This window comes from Pseudophryne corroboree, chromosome 1, assembly GCF_028390025.1.
Source record: "Pseudophryne corroboree isolate aPseCor3 chromosome 1, aPseCor3.hap2, whole genome shotgun sequence".
Classification (NCBI taxonomy): Eukaryota; Metazoa; Chordata; class Amphibia; order Anura; family Myobatrachidae; genus Pseudophryne; species Pseudophryne corroboree.
In genome coordinates, this window is record NC_086444.1 from 1,113,806,947 (window position 1) to 1,113,823,391 (window position 16,445).

Sequence of the window (16,445 nt, forward strand, 5' to 3'; positions counted from 1 at the left end):
TTCATGGGGGGGGCCTGGACCTGCGTCTCCACCCGCCCCATTGTTAATCCAGCACTGGGGACAGCATTAACCCTTGGTGCACACTGGTGTTTTTTGTTTTGTTTGCTTAAATTGCAGCCCAGAGCTCCTAATATAGGGGTAGCATTAACCCTTTCTTGATGCACAGTGCACACTTTTGATCCCATACGTTTTTGATGAAGTTGATGTCATTTGTGAAAAAAACTGAAAAAAGTTGTTTTTTTGCACAGCTTGTTCAATAAAGCTCAGTAGGTGCCATACTACTGCAATAGATATAATCACTGTAAGTCTGCAGTGTGAAGTTTTCATTTGTGAAGAAATAAATATTTTTTTAAAAATTGTGTGTGTTCAGGGCCAAGCAGTGCCACCGCGTTAATAACAAGAGCGCTGTGAGTCGATATGGATCATGATTAGTTGATGGAAGACAGTACAGACAGTAGCAGCAACCAAGTACTAGTGCTGTGGTTGCTGGCAGTCATGATGATCATGATATTAGTACTTCAACATCTACGAAAGCCGGTGCTCAAGGTCATAGAGGGATTAAGAAAGGGCACATGAAATAAAAAAAATCTGACATTTCTTCTACTGTACTCGTAGAGAAGCCTCCTTCCACCATTTCTGTACCCTCTGCAAATGTAGAAATTGAGGATGACACTGTGGAAGTACAACAGGATGATGGAGATATGTTTGTAGATGATGCAATTAATGAAGCTGTTGCTCATGAGGATGTTGTAAGTCAGGCACCAGTGGCAGCAGTTCATGACCATGATAAGAAGAAGGCCATTGTCATGCTTGGGCATAAGACTAAAAAATCCACCTCATGTGTGTGGAATTATTTTTACCCAAATCCTGACAATTGTCAAGCCAGCTGTAGTGTTTTAAAGCCAAATAAAGTAGAGGTAGGGATGTTAACCATCTAGAATCCTCCTCCCTTTTACATCATTTGCAGCGAGTTCATACAAAGTATTTGTCAAAATCTGAAAAATCTTCTGAAATAATCCCATGCAGTCAAACATCAAGTAGCTCCTATCTGTCAGTTAGATACCAGCACATGCAATTTTCACTGACAGCGCCTTCATCATCAGTATCCTCATTAATGATAGAAAGTAGTCCTCTTGCATCCAATTTGCTAAGGCTAACTGACGCCTTCCCTATCCAGGATTCCTCAGAAGAATCCTTGAGCGCTAAGCCTGCTGCTGCCACTGGAAGTGAATCTTCATCCCAGAAGGGGACTAAGAAGACTACTAGTAGTTACAAACAACAATTGACTGTAAACAATCCTTTGAAAGAAGCAGCAAGTATGAAAGATGCCACCCAGTTGCACAGTGGTTCACTGAAGCCATAATGGCTATACTATTATTAGATCTGTACCCATTATCCACCATTAATGCATCTGGTTTTAGACAGTTAATTGAGGTCCTGTGTCCCCAGTACCAAATTCCATCTCAGTTCCATTTTTCCTGAAAAGCATTTCCTTGCCTGTACCAGGACATTAAGAAAAAACTAATTCTTGGCCTACAAAATGCCATTATACACACTGTCCACCTAACAACAGATATGTGGACAAGTGGTACTGGTCAAACTAAAGATTGCATGACTGTGACAGACCACTGGGTGGGTGTATCACCTTCAGCAGCAGCAGTATGTAACACAAAGGGCGGGATGTTATGAAGTCAGAGTTCATTACGGGTTGCCGGCCGAACTCAGACTTTTTTAAAGGGACAATCATCTAAAAGGCATGGATCATTTTGGCAACCATAATTGATCCTAAGTTTAAGTCGTACATAGGCCCTCATTCCGAGTTGTTCGCTCGCTAGCTGCTTTTAGCAGCATTGCACACGCTAAGCCGCCGCCCTCTGGGAGTGTATCTTAGCATAGCAGAATTGCGAACGAAAGATTAGCAGAATTGCGAATAGAAATTTCTTAGCAGTTTCTGAGTAGCTCGAGACTTACTCAGCCATTGCGATCAGTTCAGTCAGTTTCGTTCCTGGTTTGACGTCACAAACACACCCAGCGTTCGCCCAGACACTCCCCCGTTTCTTCAGACACTCCCGCGTTTTTCCCAGAAACGCCAGCGTTTTTTCACACACGCCCAGAAAATGGCAAGTTTCCGCCCAGAAACACCCACTTCCTGTCAATCACAGTACGATCACCAGAACGATGAAAAAACCTCGTTATGCCGTGAGTAAAATACCTAACTTTTGTGTAAAATAACTAAGCGCATGCGATCTGCGAACCTTGCGCATGCGCAGTAAGCGACTAATCGCAATATAGTGAAAATCGTCAACGAGCGAACAACTCGGAATGACCCCCCTAATGTATTTCTTTCCAACTGACACAGATCTTAAGAGATGCAAAGAGCTCCTTGCGAGCAAGTTGTCAGCTCAAGTGGCACATGACACGATGACGTCTCCTCTCCTGCAACTACTGTTGCCCTGAAAAACTGAGGTTTCCCAAAAAAAAACACTGGTGATAGGATGATTAAACTCAGTGCACCAGAGTGACACAACATTTTGACATCTGGTCAGGTCTCAAAGAAGGGTATGGATCGTTGGGTCGACTCAACTTAGCTCGATAGTCATTATGTCGACCACTGAAGGTCAACGTGGGCATTAGGTCGACATGCACTAGGTTCACAAGGGAATTAGGTCGACATGTACTAGGTCAACAGGTAAAAAGGTCGACATGAGTTTTTGGACTTTTTTTGGTGTCCTTTTATTCGTAAAGTGATGGGGAACCCCAATTAGTGCACCATGACCCCTTGCATGGCTCGCTTCGCTCATCATGCTTCGGGCAAGGTGCCTCGCTACGCTCGGCACAGGTTACCGTTCCATTCGTAGTCCACGTGGATCGTCAAGTATGGTAAAATCCCCAAAAAATTTGAAAAACTCATGTCGACCTTGTGACCTGTCGACCTAATGACCATTCATAAAAATGAACTACAAATTCCATGAGGAAGGCCTTTACCGGCAATTATGTCAAAGTACAGAGACTTCTGTAATAGTGCATTCCAGTGTGGTTGAGTTCATATTATGTGATGATGTTAATACTGATACGGATGAGGATGAGAAAGATTTCTTCCAACCAGAGGTGGGGCTGCAGCGCAGTCCAAAATGTAAATAGGGGAGACACACTTACTGCCAGTGAATCCCAGATGGTGATGTTTGGCAGTGTTTGGGGTGGCTCGTCTATCTGAATTTTGGACTGCGCTGCAGCCCCACATCTGGCGCCGCCACTGCTTCCAAATGTAAAGCGGATTAACGACACTGTTAACTGTCTTAAGCCTATTGGTACTGTAGGTTGTTTTGTGGTGGCCCAAACAAAAAAGCACTTCAGCCACAAAGTGCCAGTCCCTGGTGCCAAAGTACTTGGTTTGTTAAACTGGATGCAGTAATTTTCCCGACAGTATGGATCACAGCGGTTGAAATACAGACGCCGCAATTCCAACAACAGTCAAAATGCCGGCAGTCAAAATAATGACTGCTGCCCGGTATTCCCAGTAGGGTGGTGGTCCCTGTTCTGCCACTGGTCACATGGGGTTCCAAGTCTAATAAGACACGGTTTCCCATGAGAGAAGAAACGGTCCATTATACTAGGAACCTGGGATGGAAAAAGGGAGATCTCAAGTTGGGTACATGGCAGCCTCCAAGAGCCACAACCATTATATTAATAGAGAGGTGCTAGTGCTGTGACAGAGAAGGGGGAAGCCACCATTATAGTGCTGACCATGAACAATGAGGCTCCAATATACATATAAGCTCACAGAACTTCTTACATTTAGCCCATTGTTTTGCTGTGATAAGAACTGTGCTGGTGGACTGAGGAGTTCATATATGCAACTAAAGAGAAAAGTACAGTAATTTCAGCTAAAGTATTGTGCCAAAGGAGAGAACTTAAAGTGTGCTTGAATCTGTTATGATTTATGGTGAAAGGTGGCTTGGTGAGTGTAAATATGTTATATTATGCAACAATCAAGATTTCTGAACTGGAGGAGCAGTGTAAATAAAGTAAAGATATGCACAGACGTGTTTTGGTTTTGATTTTGGTTCTAAATTATTGTTTTGTTTTGGGTTTGGGTTTGGCAAAACCACCCTCAAGTGTTTTAGGTATGACTTTTGAGCTGAATTTCTTCAAATTGGAAACAGCAAAAATCATGTAATTTGGACCTGTATTATTAACATCAATAACATTAATTTCCAGTCATGTCCAGTGTAAAATGGCTCCTGAAATCATGAGGGAAGGACTTGCATGCAATCCAAAACATGCAAAATGTGGCTTTTAGGGGCCTAATTCTGAGTTGATTGCAGCAGCAAATTTGTTAGCAGTTGGGCAAAACCATGGGGGGTAGGGGGTAATTCCAAGTTGATCGCTGCAGGATTTTTGATAGCAATTGGGCAAAACCATGTGCACTGCAGTGGGGACAGATATAACATGTGCAGAGAAAGTTAGATTTGGGTGTGGTGTGTTCAATCTGCAATCTAATTTGCAGTAGGCAGTAAAGGAATTGGGTTAAGGATGCCGCACAGGACTAAGTGATGTTAAATAAATTACTATTTTGATGAAGTTTCCAAGAAAACCGACCAACAAGAAATTATTCTGGAATTTATCACCATCTACCATTTAGAAAAAACTTCTATAAGTAGATAAAAATGGTGATTGTCGATGGTGCTCCCATAGGTCCAAATACATAGGTAATGGGAAAAAGAAAAACAAAGAAAAGTGACCTTTGCTGGGAGCACTCACTCTTGGAAACCGTTATGATTTTAAATATATATAAACAATAATGTAAAGATGAAATAATTAAAACGTAACCTTTAATGATATTTAGATAAGATATAGGTACACCAAAAAAGATTTTTTTGTCTAAAATGTGGCTATAAAATATAAACCACCAATTTAAGCTAAGACTGTGAATATATTGATGAATAAATAAGGCATTAATTGCAGGCCCACCAGGCATTAATCCGTTATACTACGAGGTTAGTGCAATAACCGATGTAGCGCCGTCAAAAAACCTACAACACCTGGTATTCCTTAGTGGTCATCCACCTAAGTACTGACCAGGCCCAACACGTATTGCTTCCAAGATCGGACGAGATTGGGCATGCGCGGTGTGGTATGGTAGTAGATTATAGTTGGTAAGGCAGAAAACTACAGCTGGTATGCAGCTAATAGGTAGACACTAAACCTGGTTGCTGTAATGAAAAATTGATCTCTTAATAGAGATATATATGTTTGACCGTCATTGCACCAAATTGTAACCCAAACGTATAGGTATACGGAGGTTTAAATCATGTGGTCAATAAAGTTTGCCAGCAAAACTGCCTGTATGTTTCTTTGTGTGCTGTGCAGCACCATTGAAAATGTTTTTTTTTTATGGGTAAGGCAGATATAAAAACCCTTGTTGTACTGAGGACATGCCAAAATATCTTTATGGGATCCAAGAGAAACCTGTCTCTGTTGCTTACTGGATCTCCCTGTTAAATATTGGATGGAAAAATAGTTATTATGGTTATCATGATGGTTAACATCAAAACATGAATCTGTTTGAAGTTATATTATATAATTAAAGAAAGAAAAAGCTGAGACTGAAATGATCTAAACCTTTCCACTTTTCTCCCTTCGCGCCACCATAATCAGTATAGGGCAGGGAATGGAAATGGACCAAAATACAGATTTTTCAGCTTGAAGAAGAAGGAAAGGAAAAAGACAGACTTAGAGAGTGGATAAGGTAGATAAGAATTATATCTTGGGAGACAAAATCTCTATTATCCACAAATAGGCTGACTAACACAATAGTGCCTGAAATAACAAGCACTGTCTTTATAGCAACATTGTTGAACCAATATATGCTTGCAATGAAAAAAGATTTTGCATGTATCCACAGTGTATCAACAGTATATCTGTCTAATTTGTTTCATAAATCCATGCCAGGTATCATTACGCTGTAACAGCCAGGGCATGCATAATAGCTTATTGCCTGTTAAAACCTGCATGGAAAACGGTGCTGGGGTGTCAGGAATAAATCAAGGGCAATACCTGTGCTATGATTGCCAGAGCCCTAATAAATTGCTGATTGCTCCTGATTATATCATGTCAAACACATGAAAACACAAGTTGACTTATGTCTAATATCACCATAAGTATTTAAAGCACCTGAAAAACAATGATTCCCATATATGATAAATAATGCCTAAAGTGAATGGCATAAATTTGCCAAAAAGACCGGTACACTTAATGTAAAAATTAAATATATGTGTAGCTGGAGAATGGGAGACAAATATGGAGCAAGATAGGAGAAGATACTTATTGATCAATTGTGTGTCTCTCCCTGCTCGCTGTAAGACGCTGACCGCCGGACTTCATGCGCTAAGCGTCTATGCGGCTCGCCTGGTCTCCTCTCCTGCCGGTCTCTGGTCACGTGAGCGCGCTCACCGTGACCGCGTCCACCTCACCCGACGTACATTTCACAGTAGCTTGTTCACGGGTAGCGTGAACTTAGGCGTCTGGACCTGACTTAAATCTGAAAGGGTAGCCACTCACGGCTGCCCTGTTAGTTTCTAACAAGATTAAAGTCTGACACCATTTAAAGAAGGTGGAAATGAGCTTAATGTTAAATGCGGGTATAGGTAAATCCTGAATAGATGTCCTGCCCATAACTTGTGATATACATTAAAAGGGAGAATAAATACTGCATGGTTTTTTAAATCCCGAATAAATGTCCTATCCATTAATTATGATACACAAAGAGAGGAAATGTATAATTATTATTAAAGCCCGAGCAATGTAAATGATCTTTTGATAAAAAATTATAAACACATTAACCAGCAATTAAGTCTAAGTAACCAGTGATAAATAGAATTTCTGTGACGTCCTAGTGGATGCTGGGTACTCCATAAGGACCATGGGGTATAGACGGGCTCCGCAGGAGACTGGGCACTCTTAAAAGAAAGATTAGGTACTATATCTGGTGTGCACTGGCTCCTCCCTCTATGCCCCTCCTCCAGACCTCAGTTAGTATCTGTGCCCGGCCAGAGCTGGATGCACCCTAGGGGCTCTCCTGAGCTTCCTAGAAAAGAAAGTATTTGTTAGGTTTTTTATTTTCAGTGAGATCTGCTGGCAACAGACTCACTGCTACATGGGACTGAGGGGAGAGAAGCGAACCTACCTGCCTGCAGCTAGCTTGGGCTTCTAAGGCTACTGGACACCATTAGCTCCAGAGGGATCGAACACAGGCCCAGTCCTCGGTCGTCCGGTCCCCCTTGCAGAGCCAGAAGAACGAAGAGAAGTTGAAAATCGGCGGCTGAAGACTCCGGTCTTCATTAAGGTAGCGCACAGCACTGCAGCTGTGCGCCATTGCTCCCTTAGCACACCACACACTCCGGTCACTGATGGGTGCAGGGCGCTGGGGGGGCGCCCTGGGCAGCAATTAGATTACCTTACTTGGCGAAAAGCACATAATACAGTCTGATAAACTGCATATGTGCATTAACCCCCCGCCATTAAAGTACATAAAAGGACAGAAGCCCGCCGCTGAGGGGGCCGGGCCTTCTTCCTCAGCACACCGACGCCATTTTCTCTTCACAGCTCGACTGGAAGGAAGCTCCCCAGGCTCTCCCCTGCAGTATCCTGGTACACAAAGGGTAAAAAAGAGAGGGGGGGCACATACATTTAGGCGCAAAACTGTGTATATAAGCTGCTATAGGGGAAAAATCACTCAGTATAGTGTACATCCCTGTATTATATAGCGCTGTGGTGTGTGCTGGCATACTCTCTCTCTGTCTCTCCAAAGGGCCTGGTGGGGGAACCGTCTTCAAATAGAGCATCCCCTGTGTGTGTGGTGTGTCGGTACGCGTGTGTCGACATGTCTGAGGTAAAAGGCTCCTCTAAGGAGGTGATAGAGCGGATAAGTATGTGGGAGGGTGTCTCCGTCAACAACGCTGACACCTGTTTGGATATGTGTAAGTGCTGAGGTAAAATTATTGCACAAAAGGTTAGGGAACAGAAAGGAAATCTACCCTGGTCTGTCCCTATGTCACAGAGTCCTTCAGAGTCTCTCTATGCTCACTATCCAAAATAACAAAGTATCGACACGGAGTTTAACTCCACTGTCGACTACGATAATGCAAAGTTACAGCCAAGAGGGCTAAAAGATATTCAATATATGATTATTGGAATAAAAAATGATTTGCATATCACTGATGACTCATCTGTCCCTGACACGAGAGTACACATGTTAAGGGGAAGAATGCTGAGGTAAATTTCCCTCCTCTCATGAGGAAAAAGAGTGGGAATCTCCAGACAAGAGACGGCAGCTTACCACAAGAGAATTCTCAGGCTGTATCCTTTCCCCACTAGGGCCAGGATGTGTTGAGAATCTTCCCCTTGGGTGTCCTGTTTGCACTAGCTATTCTCAGGGATCCTGCAGATAGCGTGCACATTCTAGTATACTACCCAGACCGGCGATTGTGTCGGCATGGGTTTATAGCGCTGTGGCAGCATGGACAGGTACCTTATCAGCAGAGATTGAGACCCTAGTATGCATATAAATATTTTAAGATGCTGTCTTAAGTGATAGATATATAATTATAAAGCATGCCCAAAGGAACATGAGTATACTGGGTCCTAGAGACAAAAGCTATGTCGATTTCTGCTTGACGTGTCCTGTAGAATATACATTGGACAGATGATGCCGACTTAAGAGGCATATGGAAGGCTAAGGATTGTGTGGAGAAAGGTTCTCAGGCCTAGTCTCCACAGTTATAGCTGGTAATTCTGATATGTTGCCTTATATTCCTGCACAGCCTAGGAAAGCACGACATTATTAAATGCAGCTTTTCGAATAAAGAAACAAGAAAGTCTGAGGTGCGTCCTTTCTTGTCAGAGCCGGGGGCAGAGGAAAGAAGCTGTACAACACAGCTAGTCCCCAGGAACAGAAGTCCTTCCCGGCCTCTACAAAAATCCACCGCATGTCGCTGGGGCACCACAGGCGGAGCTAGGCCCGTGGGGACACGTCTTCGTAAGTTCAGCCACAAGTGGGTTCACTCCCTGTTAGATCCCTGGGCAATAGAAATTGTATCGCAGGGATACAGGCTGGACTGTGAGAAGATGCCCCCTCACCGAGGACCCGGCGGGCTTCCCCCCAAGAGAGGGAGCCAGTGTTAACTGCAATTCGTAAATTGTATCTTCAACAGGTGGTGGTCAAGGGTCCCCTCCTTCAACAAGAGGGTGTTATTATTCGACCATGTTATAATCCCGAAACCAGACGGTTCGGTTAGACCCATATTGAATTAAAATCCCTGAACATATACCTGAAAAGGTTCAGGTTCAAGATGGAATCGCTAAGAGCGGTCATTGCATGCCTGAAATGAATCGGGACATAAGGGATGCATACCTTCGTGTCCCCATTTATCCACCTCATCAGGCGTACCTCAGAATTGCGGTACGGGATTGTCATTACCAATTTCACCAAGGTAATGGCGGATATGATGGTGCTCCTGCGGAAGCAAGGTGTCACTATTATCACATACTTGGATGATCTCCTCATAAAAGCGAGATCAAGAGAGCAGTTGCTGGACAGCGTATCACCTTCTCTGGAAGTGAAACGGCAACACGACTGGATTCTATATATTCCAAAGTCGCAGTTGGTTCCTACAGCTCATCTGCCTCGCCTAGGCATGATCCTAGACACAGACCAGAAGAGGGTTTATCTCCCGATAGAGAGAGCTCAGGAGCTCATGACACTGGTCAGGAATCCATTGAAAACCAAAACAGGTGTCAGTGCATCACTGCACTCGAGTCCTGGGAAGGATGATGGCATCATACGAGGCCATCCCCTTCGGCTGGTTCCATGCAAGGACAATGGAACTTACTGGACAGGTGGTCCGGATCACATCTTCAGATGCAACGGTTAATCACCCTATCCCCCAGGGCCAGGGTGTCTTTCCTGTGGTGGCTGCGGAGTGCTCACCTTCTCGAGGGCCGCAGATTCGGCATTCAGGACTCGGTCCTGGTGACCACGGATGCAAGCCTCCGAGGGTGGGCGGCAATTACACAGGGAAGAAAATTCCAAGGTTTGTGGTCAAGCCAACAGACTTGCCTTCACATCAATATCCTGGAACTAAGGGCCATATACAACGCCCTAAGTCAAGCGGAGTTCCTGCTTCGCGACCAACCGGTTCTGATCCAGTCAGACCGCAGGGGCTCATGCAAACCGCCAGGGCGGCACAAGGAGCAGGGTGGCGAGGGTAGAAGCCACCAGAATTCTTCGCTGGGCGGAGAATCAAGTAAGCGCACTGTCAGCAGTGTTCATTCCGGGAGTGGACACGACCTCCACCCGGGAAAGTGGTGACTTCATCAGGAAGTCTTCACGCAGTTTTGCAAATTGATGGAAACTGCCTCAGGTGGACTACATGGCGTCCCACCTCAATAAAAAGATAAAAAAGGTTTTACGCTGGGTCAAGGGACTCTCAGGCGATAGCTGTGGTCGCACTAGTAACTCTGTGGGTGTTCCAGTCGGTCTATATATTCCCTCCTCTTCCTCTCAGACCCAAGGGCTGAGAATTGTAATAAACGGAGGAGTGTGAACAATATTCTTTGCTCCGGATTGGCCAAGAAGGACTCGGTACCCGGAACTGCAAGAAATGCTCTCAGAGGACCCATGGCCTCTGCCTCTCAGTCAGGACATGTTGCAACAGGGACCCTGTCTGATCCAAGACTTACCGCGGCTGCGTTGGACGGCATGGCGGTTGAACGCCGGATCCTAGCGTAAAAGGGCATTCCGGATGCAGTTATTCCTGCGCTGATAAAGGCTAGGAAAGACGTGACAGCAAGACTTTTTCACTGTATATGGCGAAAATAGGTTGCTTGGTGTGTGGCCGGGAAGGCCCTACAGAAGAATTCCAGGGGGTCGATTCTTGCACTTCCTACAGTCAGGAGTGACTATGGGCCTAAAATTAGGATCCATAAAGGCCAAGATTTCGGCCCTATCCCTTTTTCTCTCAAAAAGAACTGGCTTCACTGCCTGAAGTTCGGACGTTGTTACAGGGGTGCTGCATATTCAGCCCCTTTTGTGCCTCCAGTGGCACCTTGGGATCTTAACGTGTGTTGGATTCCTAAAATCCCACTGGTTTGAGCCACTTAAGACCGTGGAGCTAAAATATCTCACGTGGAAAGTGGTCATGCTTTTGGCCTTAGCTTGGACTAGGCGTGTGTCAGAATTGGCGGCTTTGTCATGTAAAAGCCCATATCTGATCTTCCATATGGAAAGGGCAGAATGGAGGACTCGTCCCCAATTTCTCCCTAAGGTGGTATCATCTTTTCATTTGAACCAACCTATTGTGGTGCCTGCGGCTACTAGGGACTTGGAGGATTCCAAGTTGCTGGACGTAGTCCGGGCCCTGAAACTTTGTTTCCAGGACGGCTAGAGTCAGAAAAACTGACTCGCTATTTATCCTGCATGCACCCAACAAGCTGGGTGCTCCTGCTTCAAAGCAGACTATTGCTCGCTGGATCTGTAGCACCATTCAGCTTGCACATTCTGCGGCTGGACTGCCGCATCCTAAATCAGTAAAAGCCCATTCCACGAGGAAGGTGGGCTCTTCTTGGGCGGCTGCCCGAGGGGTCTCGGCTTTACAACTTTGCCGAGCTGATACTTGGTCGGGTTCAAACACTTTTGCAAAATTCTACAAGTTTGATACCCTGGCTGAGGAGGACCTTGAGTTTGCTCATTCGGTGCTGCAAAGTCATCCGCACTCTCCCGCCCGTTTGTGAGCTTTGGTATAATCCCCATGGTCCTTACGGAGTACCCAGCATCCACTAGGACGTCAGAGAAAATAAGAATTTACTCACCGGTAATTCTATTTCTCGTAGTCCGTAGTGGATGCTGGGAGCCCGTCCCAAGTGCGGACTCTCTGCAATACATGTATATAGTTATTGCTTAACTAAAGGGTTATTGTATGAGCCATCTGTTGAGAGAGGCTCAGTTATTGTTCATACTGTTAACTGGGTATAGTTATCACGAGTTGTACAGTGTGGCTGGTATGAGTCTTACCCTGGATTCCAAATCCTTTCCTAGTAATGTCAGCTCTTCCGGGCACAGTTTCCCTAACTGAGGTCTGGAGGAGGGGCATAGAGGGAGGAGCCAGTGCACACCAGATATAGTACCTAATCTTTCTTTTAAGAGTGCCCAGTCTCCTTCGGAGCCTGTCTATACCCCATAGTCCTTACGGAGTACCCAGCATCCACTACGGACTACGAGAAATAGAATTACCGGTGAGTAAATTCTTATTTTAATAAATGGTGTGGGGAAGAATATGGACCATGTTGAATTAATAATATATGAAAGCAATTGATGCAAAAAGTATAGGTGCAGCATAAAATAGTTTGATAACGTGAATAGTTCTAGAGGGGGAGGGAGGGTGAAGTAGGTGTTGGGGAAAAAAGAAGAAAAAAGAAAAAAGTAGGGAAATTGTGCCCTGAATAGTTATGTGTGTAAACTTATGAAGAGGCTAATAAACAGATGTGCTGTGGGAAGTGTGGTGATAAAGACATATCAGCGCTGTAAACTAATAATAGGAAATATTTTTAATAAAAAATATATATTTTATGCTGATAATTATGAGTGAAAAAATATATGAGGAAAAGTTATGAAAAAAGTGTCTTGATATCTTACAAATAAATGAAGAATAGGTGACAAGGCTATATCAATTATGTGTTGGGAAAGAAAAAAAATATATTAAATAAGAATGCTGTAATAATGGGGTAACTTCACTTTTCCTATGAAAAATAATTGATAATTATTTTAACGTAATTGCATATATGTACATATATATACACAGTAGTTGATTGGTCAAGTTGGAAGAAATGCTCCAAAATTCATAGTTTCATTCAATCCTTGTGGATGTAATGAGTCTAATTTGAAAGTCCATTCACATTCCTTCCGTAGAAGGGTATTGGTCCAATCTCCTCCTCGTATGCCAAGTTTCACTTTTTCTAGTCCACATACTCTGAGTTCATCCCACTGACCTGCATGGTTAGAGACAAAGTGTCGTGCTACAGAGGTGATTTGCTTCATTTTTTGTAAATCTTTGGTTGCATTACGAATGGATCCGACGTGTTCCAAAATTCTTTGCTTGAGGGCTCTAGTCGTCATGCCCACATATCTTTTTCCACAGCCGCACACAATACAATAGATCACTCCTTCCGTAGAGCAGTTAATAAAATGCCTGAATTTGATGTCTTTTCCATAGCGATCCTGGATATGATCGGTCTTGAGAATATATTGACATGCTTTGCAGTGACCACATGGATGTGTACCAATAGTAGTCTGTGACTTCCCTCAAGATGGTTGGAAATGGCTGGACACCAGTCTATCTTTCAAATTTCTTGATCTCCTCCAACTCATGGATACTTGTGGTCCAAGTTTCTCAGATAGGATGGGGTCCAGATGGAGGATTCCCCAATGTTTTTGGATAGCTTGTTTGACGTGATACCACTCTTGACAGAAACCCCCAACAAACCTGATGATATTATCATCTTGTTTCTTTTGTTTCTTTTCAAAAATTAATTGCTCTCTCTGGATAGTCTGAATGTTTCTGCTCGCTTTCTTGATAGATGTATTGCTGTATCCTCTCTCACGTGATCTGTTCGAGAGGTCTTTGCTTTGTTCCACAAAGTCAAGGTCATTGGAGCAGTTCCTTCTTAAATGTAAATACTCCCCCTTAGGTATATTCTCCATTGTGGGAGGGAAATGGGAGCTGGTCTGATGTAACAAGGTGTTAGATGATGTCTCCTTCCTATACAGCTTTGTTGAAAGCATTTCATTTCCATCTTTATAAATGAGAACATCCAGAAACGGGAGTTCATCTTGACTAATGTGATGGGTAAGGCGAATGTTGAGATTGTTGTTATTTAAATGTTCAATAAATAAGAGTAGCATCTATACGTCACCTTCCCATATCATCAGGATATCGTCGATGTACCTTACCCACATGATGATATTAGCTGTAAAGACATCATTGCCATCACTGAACACAAATTCACGTTCCCACCATCCTAGGAAAATGTTGGCATACGTGGGGGCACACGCTGCCCCCATAGCTGTGCCCCTGGTCTGCAAATAGAATCTGTTATTAAAGGTGAAAAGATTATGACTGAGTATGAATCGAAGACAGCAAGAAATACATGAAATTTCTCCATACCTTCCATGTTCATGAAGTAATTGACAGCTTCAAGTCCTCTATCATGGTCAATTGAAGTATATAGTGCCTCGACGTCAAGAGAGACTAAATATTGATTTTTCTCAAGTTTAACATCATGAATCTTGCGAAGAACGTCTGTGGTGTCCTGGACAAAGGAAGGAAGGCCCAGTACATGGTGTTGCAGGTGTAAGTCGACAAAAATGCTGGCTTTTTCACTGAGTGACCCTATCCCCGATACAATCGGTCTGCCCGGTGGTTGCATCATATTCTTATGTATCTTGGGGAGCATATAGAACGTGGGGATACTGGGATGTGCTATCTGAAGATACTGATATTCCGAGGATGTTATAGTACCTTCCACATGTGCATTAGTGAAGATTTTATTATATAATGTCTTATAGTTTTCCATGGGATTAAGTAGTACTCTTTGATAGCACGTCTGATCTTCCAGCTGTCGATATGCTTCCTGTATATATTGTTCTTGGGGCCATATCACCACATTATCACCTTTGTCTGATGGCTTGATAATCACGTCCTGCCATGATTCAATCTCTCTTAGGGCATTAAGTTTTTTCCTAGACAGATTGGAATTGTGCAGTCTTCTAGTTTTCTGAAGATGTATATGATCAAATTCTTTGATACTAATTTAGTGAATATCTGTATCTCCGGGCTTGTCTGCTCCGTTGGGAAGAATGAAGATCTTTTCTTGCAAATGAACCTCGTGCTGACCTCCCATTGGGGATCTATGATTGGTGTTGATTCTGATTCTAGTGCCTTTAGGGCTTCCAGAGCTTCTAATTCTGGTCCTGACAGGTCCGATGTTGGCATATTGTCACTTTCTTCGGTCTGATTTGATTGGGTGCTTTCAATTTCAGATGTAGATCTTCTATTGTGAAACTTCGTGAGGAGTAGCTTTCTACTAAATAGTCTCAAATCTTTCTCCCATTTGAATCTATTAAAATTTTCAGTTGGAGAATAGGAAAGGCCTTTACTCAAGACTTGAATTTGATCATGATCTAGATTATGTGCTGAGAGATTAATAATTTTGAGTTGTGAGGAGGTATCAGATGGGGTTAAAGAGTCTATGGTTACCTTCTTCGTGTATTCCGTGCTGGTTGTCTCCTTGGTGGTGATTGGTCCCATTGTTGTTGTTGTCGTCCTCTTCCTCCTCTTACGCCCCCTCCTTGTCTTTCGTTTGTTGGGTGCCTTGATCTCCTTCCGCTTTCAGATTTAAGTCAGGTCCAGACGCCTAAGTTCACGCTACCCGTGAACAAGCTGCTGTGAAACGTACGTCGGGTGAGGTGGACGCTGTCACGGTGAGCGCGCTCACGTGACCAGAGACCGACAGGAGAGGAGACCAGGCGAGCCGCATAGACGCTTAGCGCATGAAGTCCGGCGGTCAGCGTCTTACAGCGAGCAGGGAGAGACACACAATTGATCAATAAGTATCTTCTCCTATCTTGCTCCATATTTGTCTCCCATTCTCCAGCTACACATATATTTAATTTTTACATTAAGTGTACCGGTCTTTTTGGCAAATTTATGCCATTCACTTTAGGCATTATTTATCATATATGGGAATCATTGTTTTTCAGGTGCTTTAAAAACTTATGGTGATATTAGACATAAGTCAACTTGTGTTTTCATGTGTTTGACATGATATAATCAGGAGCAATCAGCAATTTATTAGGGCTCTGGCAATCATAGCACAGGTATTGCCCTTGATTTATTCCTGACACCCCAGCACCGTTTTCCATGCAGGTTTTAACAGGCAATAAGCTATTATGCATGCCCTGGCTGTTACAGCGTAATGATACCTGGCATGGATTTATGAAACAAATTAGACAGATATACTGTTGATACACTGTGGATACATGCAAAATCTTTTTTCATTGCAAGCATATATTGGTTCAACAATGTTGCTATAAAGACAGTACTTGTTATTTCAGGCACTATTGTGTTAGTCAGCCTATTTGTGGATAATAGAGATTTTGTCTCCCAAGATATAATTCTTATCTACCTTATCCACTCTCTAAGTCTGTCTCTTTCCTTTCCTTCTTCTTCAAGCTGAAAAATCTGTATTTTGGTCCATTTCCATTCCCTGCCCTATACTGATTATGGTGGCGCGAAGGGAGAAAAGTGGAAAGGTTTAGATCATTTCAGTCTCAGCTTTTTCTTTCTTTAACTATATAATATAACTTCAAACAGATTAATGTTTTGATGTTA

General features: G+C 43.4%; 1 protein-coding gene and 1 pseudogene across 3 annotated transcripts in view; one reads left to right on the plus strand and one right to left on the minus strand.

Annotated features, from left to right (window-relative positions):
* NWD2 (NACHT and WD repeat domain containing 2) overlaps positions 1–16,445 on the plus strand; it is a 375,307-nt gene that overhangs the window by 252,606 nt on the left and 106,256 nt on the right. The gene's annotated exons all lie outside the window — the stretch shown is intronic.
* On the minus strand, positions 5,031–5,148 carry LOC134952094 (5S ribosomal RNA; annotated as a pseudogene).